This window comes from Orbicella franksi, chromosome 3, assembly GCF_964199315.1.
Source record: "Orbicella franksi chromosome 3, jaOrbFran1.1, whole genome shotgun sequence".
NCBI lineage: Eukaryota > Metazoa > Cnidaria > Anthozoa > Scleractinia > Merulinidae > Orbicella > Orbicella franksi.
In genome coordinates, this window is record NC_138147.1 from 20,035,001 (window position 1) to 20,045,000 (window position 10,000).

Genomic DNA, 10,000 nt, shown 5'->3' on the forward strand with positions numbered 1-10,000 from the left:
GTGCTCACTCACTCACTCCATTCTAATTAATTTATTCATTAAACCTGGATTAAACTCATCACAAATAGATGAGCTTGGGAACTGGTGCCTTAAAGGTTAGCAGGGTGCCAAAGCCATAAGCCGCTAGGAGGTATCCATGGCAACCCTGGAAAGCAGGAACCACCCAATGAGTGTCCGCTAACCAGCACCGTCACACTGAAAGAAATTCAGTGGAATCTACTTACCTGGAGAATACTTACCCTGACCAAGAACAAAATGGGAGGGAGGAGAGGGTGCAAGAATCCGCAATGATTCGCAAGCAAAGCAGTGCAACTGATCCGCAACAATCAGCAGAATACACTACAACAGTTATGCAATGAACCATAAACCCCTGCAAAACCCCTGACGGCCACCCACAGGTCACGTACTCCCAAACCCGGAAACCGCTGGCTGCATAAGCTCATATTTCACTTGCCTAAATGATATTAGCTGGATGGGTACGCTAGCTGGCTGCATTAGCTCAAGTTTAACCTTGCCTAAATGATATTTAGCCACATTTAAACAATTTTCTCCTACCTCCCCTGCTAAGTATTGTTTTTGTCCAAGAGTGTTCTGTTGTCTTCAGGAAGGTTCTTTGACGAGGGGGAACTAGAAAGGTGTACATTTTTGCCTGATAAATCGAGAGCCTGGGTACAAGTTTGTCGAACACCTCGAAGATTGAAGTCGGCCATTTTGGTTTCGTGTGATTTTCTTTTGTAAATATGTTGTTTTTTGCCTACCGGCTTTTGCTGACACCTGGATGAAAGCTGGTAGAGGTATTTATGACTGTGGTCATGTATCGTTTGCAACAGCACGATCGGCGAGGTCAAAGAATTGATACAAGACACCCAGGAAGACAGAGCCAGAAAGTGAGATCCTGATTAGCTTTTTTTTCCTGGCAAGAGAATTTGATGATTTCCACTCGCTTTCTCTCGTTGTGTAGTCTAAGGTAAGCTTAAGTTCTTGTTACGTTTTGGTTTCATTGTTTCTTTACTGTTTTATTTTGTACGCACACAGAAATTCTGTCTGTGTTAGTATCGTGAGCTCGATATTTGTAAGCTTGTTTCTAAATACTTAGGGGAAAAAATTTTGAATTGCCTTATCTTTTAGTTTTGTTGTCGTTCACACTTCATTTCTTTTGTATTCCATGCAGTTCAACCAGAGTGAAAATTTCTTCACGGATGATATGCAAGGCAACCCTACATGTACGAATGAGTACATATACACTGCAACATTTTACTGATGGATGAACAAATTAAGTCCAAGAGACTGTGTAGATCTATTTTTGTGAGAAAGATATACTGTCCAATTGTGTCAAAAAGCCGGACGCATGGTGGCTGGTGATGTAGAGTTTTTTTTTCTTGCTCCTAGATATGAGAGATTTAAACAAATTGACACCAAAACTTGAATTATGAAGAAGAGAATGCTTGATACTTGTCAGTATAAGCATGTTCTGTAATTGTTGCAAAATCTATTACTAGTAAGACTAGCACAAAAAATTACCAACATATATAGGAATAAAATACCGTGATTTTTGTTTCCAAGAAAGAAAATTATTGTTATTTTACTTGCATGCACTACAAGATGTACTACCCTTATTATTGTATTGCACCAAGCTGGGGGACTTCTTCCTACAGTTGACTAAAGGTGCACTTTTTTTCAGGCTGGAGGTATTATAAGACTTAACAGGACAGGGATTTCAAACATTAATTGATTATTTATCCCAGAAATAAGATCTAGTGGGCCACATTAGGTTTGTGAAAGGGGTTTCAGGCTAGAAGCTACATGTATACGAAAGGAAAGCCTTTCTTGTTAAAAACACTGTAAAATGGATAGGTCTTTGACCCTGGGCCAGAGCCTCTTTGTATGCTATGTTACTTCCCTTCCTCCTCTCCATGGACATAGTTCTATAGAAAAAAAAACCTTATAAATTGTAAATATAACATTCCCTTCACTTCAGGTTCATGATTGAAACAAAACTGTCTGAAATCATTCTTAAAATATTGAAGGAAATACTTATTTTTTCTATAGATTTCCTGTTTACCCACAAGCTACAATCAAATTGTTTATGTTTGACTTAACTTAAAGTAAACAAGATTTTGCCAATATCCATGTCTGACTTAAGTGAAATTGGGCAAAATACTCTTGGCAGTCCTGGCATTCTCAAGATGGTTGTCTAAAATAAATTTCAGACTCATGTATTGTAATTTTTGTGTAATAGTAATCATTGTTATACACCTGTTTCATAATGTTAACTGAACAAGGACCATAACCAATTTACCTTGACCCAAAATGCACTTCTGACTCATATACATAATTATATTGTCAATTTTGGACTGACTGGTAAATATGGTGAACTCTCATTTAGTGATTTCATTTTGAAACAGACTGTTGTTATTCTTTGACACTACATCATGTACAAGTTAATGTGATGACAATGTTCCAATTCCGATGAAAATTTATTAATATCCATTTTAGAATTTATAAGCTGTCTGTGTAAATTATTATTTGATTTTTGTATTTCTTTTCTGTTTCGAGCAGACTGGCCTCGAGCCCTGGCTGGGAACATTTTATTGTGTTCTTCAGCAAGACACTTAACTCTCACAGTGCCTCTTTCAAATCTGGTGTATAAATAGGTACTGGCAAATTTAATATTGCGGGGTAACCCTGTAATGGACTAGCATCCCATCCAGGGGTAGTAGAAATACTCCTAGTCACTTCACGCTACAGAAACTGGGATAAGTGCCGACCTGATGGGACACTTGGCTCATATGCAGACTTTACTTTCACTTCGGAGCTGCTGTTTGCCTCTTTTTTAGAACAAATGCTCATGCAAAACATTTCACATTAAAATGACTTGATTTTCAAGAGAATAAACGTACAGGTGACATGCATTTTCATACGAATAGTTTTGCACAAAGACTCGTTTTGCCATAGAGGCAGAAGTCAGCTATTCATCCATGAGCTGGCTCAGGGAGCCTTTGATTCACGTCAAGATTGTCCTTATTTAACTGTGTGAGAACTGAAAATTAGCGGAACAACTAAAGCAGATGCGCCAAACAAATTTCGTTATTTTGATTCATTTTCTGCAGGAGATGGTCTGTTTGGCACATGTGAAGTTTGACGTATGAATCAAAGTCGATCTTTTTCCGTTCTATTTGACAAGCTCAGTCAAATAGTGTGGCACAGTCGACCCAAATACAAAAGTGCCATTCCTAATTAATTCATACATCAAACTTTATATGTGCTGAACCTAATAACTAGGTTCAGAACGTGTAAAGTTTGATGTTTGAACTGGATGGTGTTAAGGTTTTGTTTTTTTGTTTATAAAAGCCTGCATAGGTTTAAAAGGGGCATGATAAGTACTGGAGGTGAGTATTTTTCCCTCTCCTGAAGAAACAATGCATTTTTATTACTGCTGAAAAACCTACCTTTTTTCCCCACAAACTTTGAATCTTAGTTAACTTTTTATCGTAGTCAATAACCAAAATGTAAAGTTTCCATTTGCATTTAGAAATGCAGTGCTTAGCAGAAGCAAACCCAAGTCTAACTTGCACATACAAAATTGCTTTCCAGTTTCTTCAGTTCGAAAACTAAAAGGGATAATTAATCAAATACATGATTAGCCTGAAAAACAGGCTTTATTGTGTACCCATTTGTCAGGTGAGTGAGGGCAAGCGTGAGATACGAGAAATGCTTATCATAATTATTTACATTTAATTTTTCATTCTGCGGTTCTAATTATTGTAGTTATGATAAATGTTTTTGTCAATAGAGAGTTTAGGCATGACGTTTCCAAAGACGGGAAATGGGAAAAATTGCCTTGGAATTTTAATTCCTTTCTCGTAATCCTTAACCAAATCGCACAAATATAGAAAAATGTCTCCTACTATTCATTGCAAATACAAATATTTTTGATTTACTGTACAAATAGGTGAAGACAGATGGCAAAATTTTCATGTTTGCCATTTGACGTTACATCATGCTTAATCTCTCTAATGTCTTTTGCCGGCAGGCATTAATTAGCCAAGCGCAAAGTGGGTTCAGTGGGGAATAATAGTGGGAGAGATGATCAGGGATATTAAGACACAACTTTTTTTTTCACACAATGGCACCAATCTCTCCTGCTTTGCATTTGGCTAAATTGTGGATGTTGCCCTTTTTGCTCATGGATGATGTAATTTACGTCATCCATGAGCTTAGTAGGCAGTCCAATGGCACTCACTCACTCACTCGATTCTGATTAATTTATTTATTAAATGCGGATTAAACATTTTTCTCCTACCTCCCCTGCTAAGTATTGTTTTTGTCTCGAGGACTTCTGGGCATATGTTTGACTGGTTTTAAGGGGGTACTACAAAGGCGTAAATTTTTGTCCAACAACTTGGCGTAACACGGCACGGAGGTCGAAAATGGTTTTTTTGCGATCTGTAAACAGGGATTCCTTCGTGGGTTGAAAAATGGAAAGTTTTTACACTAAGGAACACTTGCTATGACAAATCGACAATGAAATCCTGTAAGCGACAATCCTTGCATCGAAATCTTGAAAGCTACAATGTCTATCAAATTGTGGTCCGTGGACAAATCAACGGAATTGTTTAAAAATGTCTTAATGTCACCCGGACGAGGAATGAAATGAATGCTGTGTTATCCGGAAGCTAAGGTAAGCCTTCTTGTTGTATGTTTTTTTTCTTTAAAAACTATGTATATAAGAGAACATTTGCGTACTATCAATATTAGATTCTTTTGTTTGGAAACTGCTCGATTCCGAAAGTAGTCATCTGACAAAGCACATGGTTTTCTAAACACAAAAGAGCTGATATTCGCCATTTTGTGTCATTGTTAGATGTTGTCTTTACAGAGTTGATTTCTGTTTGTCGGTGATTTATACCATCGATCAGTACTATGGATGTAGTTTGTACTGGAAATGCTGATAACATGTCTCTCGTGTATACGTATATATTCACCCTCATTTAGCTTTGAAGAAGCTTACGTCGAGTTCACAATAAAGATTAGTGAGAAAGTTAAAAGTGAAATGAGCAGACTAAGAACACAAGCAAGCCTTGTGCCTTTGGCAGTGTTACAGACCGAAAACAATCTTGTTTCAGAATGTTGGATCTCTCCACCTCTGGCTCCACCTCTACATAGATGATGTGCGAAGTGATTACAACATTCAAAAAGCTGATCTCAACATTTTTGTTGAATCAAAACTTTGCTTGTCAGATAGAGATGATGCGTATCAGCTTCGTGAATTTACGCTTTACAGAAATGACTAAGACTTTAGTCAGTCTAACATAAGAACTTGCTATGGAACTGGTGTGTACCTTTAAATGTTTTGAATTGTACCAAATTCCATACAGATGTAACTTCAATAATTTAGAAATTACTGTTATGGTTTTAACCTAACCAATTCCAAATATTCGTGTCATTGGTATCTATCGCTCAAAAACTAAAGTTACAATTTCTCAGTTAATTCATGCTCTTAGTCATCTTCACAACTCAGTATTAGTAGAACCTACAATTCGAACTGTACTGCTTGGAGATTTCAATATTGATCTAATGGAGGCAAATACAGAACAAAAGGCTCTAATGAAATATCTTATAACAGACAAAGGATACACTCAGTTGATGAACCAGTATACTACTGATTACCGTACACAGATAGGTCATGTACCACAAATGTACACAATCAGCAGGTGATCATCAGCCCATTTATATAAATTTCCATGAAAGCTGTTTGAATATTTGTGAAACAAGATTCACTGTGTATATCATGTGAGATCATAATTAATTTAGCTGAAGATGAAACTTTACATACCAAATAAGTATCTAAATGTATCAAGCAACTATTTGAATCACATATAGAAAACAGTCAGAATATTTATTTGCAGAACCAAAGAATGGTTTGAATTTCCTGTGCTTTTTATGTTCCTAAATTCCTAGTCCTCAAAGAGTTTCAAAATTACATGTAACTCTACCAGCATTTGGAGATGCTGTATATAAAAATAAATTTTCAGGTTAAAGGAATCATTTTAGCTCCAATGTTTCTTGAAGGAAAGCATGCCATTTATAACTGGCATTTTCTTTCTTAAACCCTTTCCAGAAAAGCAAGAAATATCACTTGGACACCACATTTAGGTAAGTAGCCTATTTTTATTGGGGTTGGGTACGGGGGGAGGGGAAAGGGCAGCAACTTAAAGATATACATGTGTAATTTTTCTGCATTCATTTTTATACCTTTTTAAAATATGGGACTATTATCTTTATTGTGTATTGCAGGTGAAGCAAGTTGTACTATTGTGCATATGCAAATACCCAGATGAGCACTGTGGTAACAACTACAGTATACTATAATATGCAAGTGACAGTAAGCAAATGTTAATATTAACAACAACATTACTGATGCTATACATGTTTATCAGCTGCCAAAAATAATCGCAGAAGACTTCATAGAAACCTGCTTTAACAACACAAGTCACCGTTAAGACTTCATGGAATTAATCAGAGAATTATAGGTGGATGTGGAATACTCCTACTTAAGAAGAGAATAAGATGCTTTCAACACTTGTGTTACATGTAGCTGCCACTTGAGCTGTCAAAACTCGTTCTCTGCAAAAGACATCGGCTACAAGCACATAAAATGGCTCTCCAAACTGCACACCATAAATCCTCAAATTAGTGCCTGGGGTGCTTATTTCAAATTTAGGAGAAGACAAGGGGGTGCTTATTCGAGGGGACGCTTAATCAAGGGGGCGGGGTGCTAATTTGAGGATTTACAGTGTTATTACAGAGTCGGAAACGCTTTGGAACTTTGTTCAAGTGGGTTTCTTAAAGTTAAGAATGTTGACAAGTGAAATCCACCTTATGTCACTACATGTGTCAAAACTTAACTCAGAACCCACAGCTTTACAGTGGAATACAGAAATACAACTTCAACTTAAAATTAGCAGCTCCATATCATGTTCATATACATGAACATATACATGTAGAGAAACATCAGTCTTTTATATTAGGTCTACAATTAAAGGAAAATACTAGACTCCATCATAAAGGAACTCAAAAATAGAATATGTTAATCTCTCTCTATTAATTAAATACAAATTGTGCAATGTTTATTATAGTATAAGCTTTCCTAACTGTTTCAGCTTATACCTGTTGAATTTTCATTCAGTTCTTAAAATGGCTGTTATCATGCTGTACTTCTACTACATTTGTGTCTTGCTGCTGTTAAGATTATGTTATATATAAATCAGCCAAAAAAATGTATAATCTGATCTGCATGTGCATGTATAGGAGACTTTTCGCTACAATGTCTCCTCTTAGCTTTTATGTGCTACATCATGGTAGTCAGTATTTCAGTGGACTTAAAAAGAAAGAAAATGTTCCTAATAAAGGCAGTGTTAAACTTGATTTTTGTTGTCGTGCTCTAGCTGTTGAGATCTATTTCAAACATGTGATAAAGAATTATTTATTCTAAAACAATTTTAGAGAACGAATTCAACCACCCAGTGTGTCAATAAACAACCATATATGGGATGTCAAAACCTATCCATCATATTTGACCAACTGATGTTTCTTTTCCTGTTTTCCACTGCAGTGCCAAGAATAACTCTACAATGACCAATTCCTCTTCTCTTTTTATTCAACTATGTTTTCTACATTCATCCAATAGGCCATTTCCGAGTTGCCTTTTGCCTCTGTGCCAAAACGAGTCTAAGTACAAACCATTCATATGACTTTCGCCTACAGGTTCATTAACTCATTTTTATGAGAAAGGTTTTCACACGAAGACTTGTTTTTGAAACAGAGGCAAAAGGAAACAGTCATCCATGAGCTGCTCACAGGAGCCTTTCATTTTGTCAGAGAGTTGTCAACTTCGATATTTTCTAACAACCTATAAATCTTATCTCACTTTCAGGGTCTGCTACTTTAGAAAATTTATGTTATTTTAACACAACAACAGTATTGTTGAATATCCAATACTATTGCAAGTTGGAGTAGGCTCAGAAGGTTCCTGTTTCTGCGGTTCAACTTAAGAATTGGCTCAGACTCGATGGATTGCAAACAACTTTAATCACGAGAAAACATCAACATTGCCGCCGTCTTGTGAAGGCGTGCTCGTGAAGCTTACAGTTCCTTAATGCATTGTGATCTTAAAGCATGACACGATGTCACGACATCCGTGACAAGTATATATCATTGTCAGTTATTTACATTTATTTACATTGTTTGTTCGATGCACAAAGAGCAAGCCTTAATTTTACACATAGTTTCAAAATATAACGAAATATTACAGTCCTACAATTCTAGCGGAGCGACTAAATTTTCAGTTCCATCACGGCAAAATTCTCAGATTTCCTTGTAAAGATAGTCTGCCCGTTCTTGGCTGATACCCTGCGGCTTTACAATGTCTGGGAGCTGACCAGGCTCTGGAAGAAAATTTCGATTTCTTAGTAGATTCACAGCCTTTTTCTTTTTTTCCCAGTTCTGCTTACAAAAGACTGTTCCAGGATGTTCTTTGTCGAATCTAAAGTGATAGATACTCTTAATCTGGGGCAGTTTCTTGAAATATTGTCCAAGGTAAACGACCCAGTCGTAAGTTGCAATAAGAACAGTTCCATTATGGATTCCCACTAGCTCTGCTACATTTACTGCAGCAGAATCAAAAATTAAACAAGCTTACCTGTAAGTGAAGTTTGATTGTGATTCTCCTGAGCCATTGCGTAGGAATGAAGGGATCACGTCAGATTGCACTAGCAAGCTTGCCTTCAAATTTTAACATTGTCGAGTAAACACCGACCCAAAAAAGGGGTAGGGATAATGAGCCAATGGCTCAGTCAACACCTAAACGGGTGGGCATGTGATCCCTTCGTTCCTACGCAATGGCTCAGGAGAATCACAATCAAACTTCACTTACAGGTAAGCTCATTTAATTTTTGATTCTCTCTCACCATTGCTGATGTCACTACAGGACCACGTGAGATTTCAAAGCAAGGTGATTACGAGACAACAATATCAAATCAACAAGTATAATGTAAAAACAGTAGGCGTGTCAAAGTACAATATGACACCTCAGCAGTTGTATACAAACTTTACTGTTACACTAGATAAGACTGCCTGACCAAAATTAGCATCAGGACTATGTTCAATGGGTTTGTTATAAAACCGAGCAAAAGTAGATGCATTTGACCATCCAGCAGCTTTCATGATAGTTGTCATGTCCAAACCAGACCTCTTTGCAGCTGAAGTTGAGGCTGAACGAGTGCTGCAGGCTCCAAACTGGTTTGTATCTATACCAGCATTTGCTAAAACACACTTGACCCATCTTCCAATGGTATCTTTTGAAACTGCCTTATGTGGCTTGACAAAACTTATGAGTTGAGTTTCTTCACCTCTAAGAGGTTTTGTAGGAACGACATACTCCTGTAGACACTCTACAATACATAGTCCAGGATCCTTAAAATATGCCTGGAAAACAAGGTCATGTACATGTGTACCAGGTCTTGTTTGTTTCACTGGTTTAGAAATGGAAAATGAACAACTAGACTCTGTCAAGGTCATTTACCTAATATCTAGCAGGTGTATAGTTTGAATTCGCTGACCTGACAGTAACATTAACAGTATCATGAGCTTCCAAGAGAGCTCCTTCAATGATAATTTTCGAACATGCTCAAATTTGCGTAAAAATTCTAACACAACATTAATGTCCCAAGTACTTTTGTACTTTGGTAAAGAGGGTCTCCTCTCAAATACTCCTTTCATGAATCTTACCACTAAGGGATGGCTATCAGCAGGTGTAGTGTCAGGAAAAACAATGACAGCTGACAATGCACTCCGAGCTGTGTTCAAGCAGCTATATCCAATGCCAGAATGAAAAAGTTCAGTCAAAAATTCAATAACATCTGTTACAGTTGGTTGCAAGGGATCACAAGACCGTTTAGTTGAAAACTTATACCATCTCGTAGGGTAGGTCCTGTACTGT

General features: G+C 37.1%; 2 protein-coding genes across 2 annotated transcripts in view; both read right to left on the reverse strand.

Annotated features, from left to right (window-relative positions):
* Positions 1-10,000, reverse strand: part of LOC145482408 (uncharacterized) — a gene marked incomplete at its 5' end in the record, with an annotated part of 215,205 nt that overhangs the window by 112,177 nt on the left and 93,028 nt on the right. The gene's annotated exons all lie outside the window — the stretch shown is intronic.
* LOC145481666 (uncharacterized) overlaps positions 9,125-10,000 on the reverse strand; it is a 2,701-nt gene continuing 1,825 nt past the window's right edge. The window contains exon 1 of the mRNA XM_081460189.1: positions 9,125-10,000. This exon is cut by the window's right edge and continues 1,825 nt beyond it. The gene's annotated coding sequence lies outside the window, so the exon portion shown is untranslated.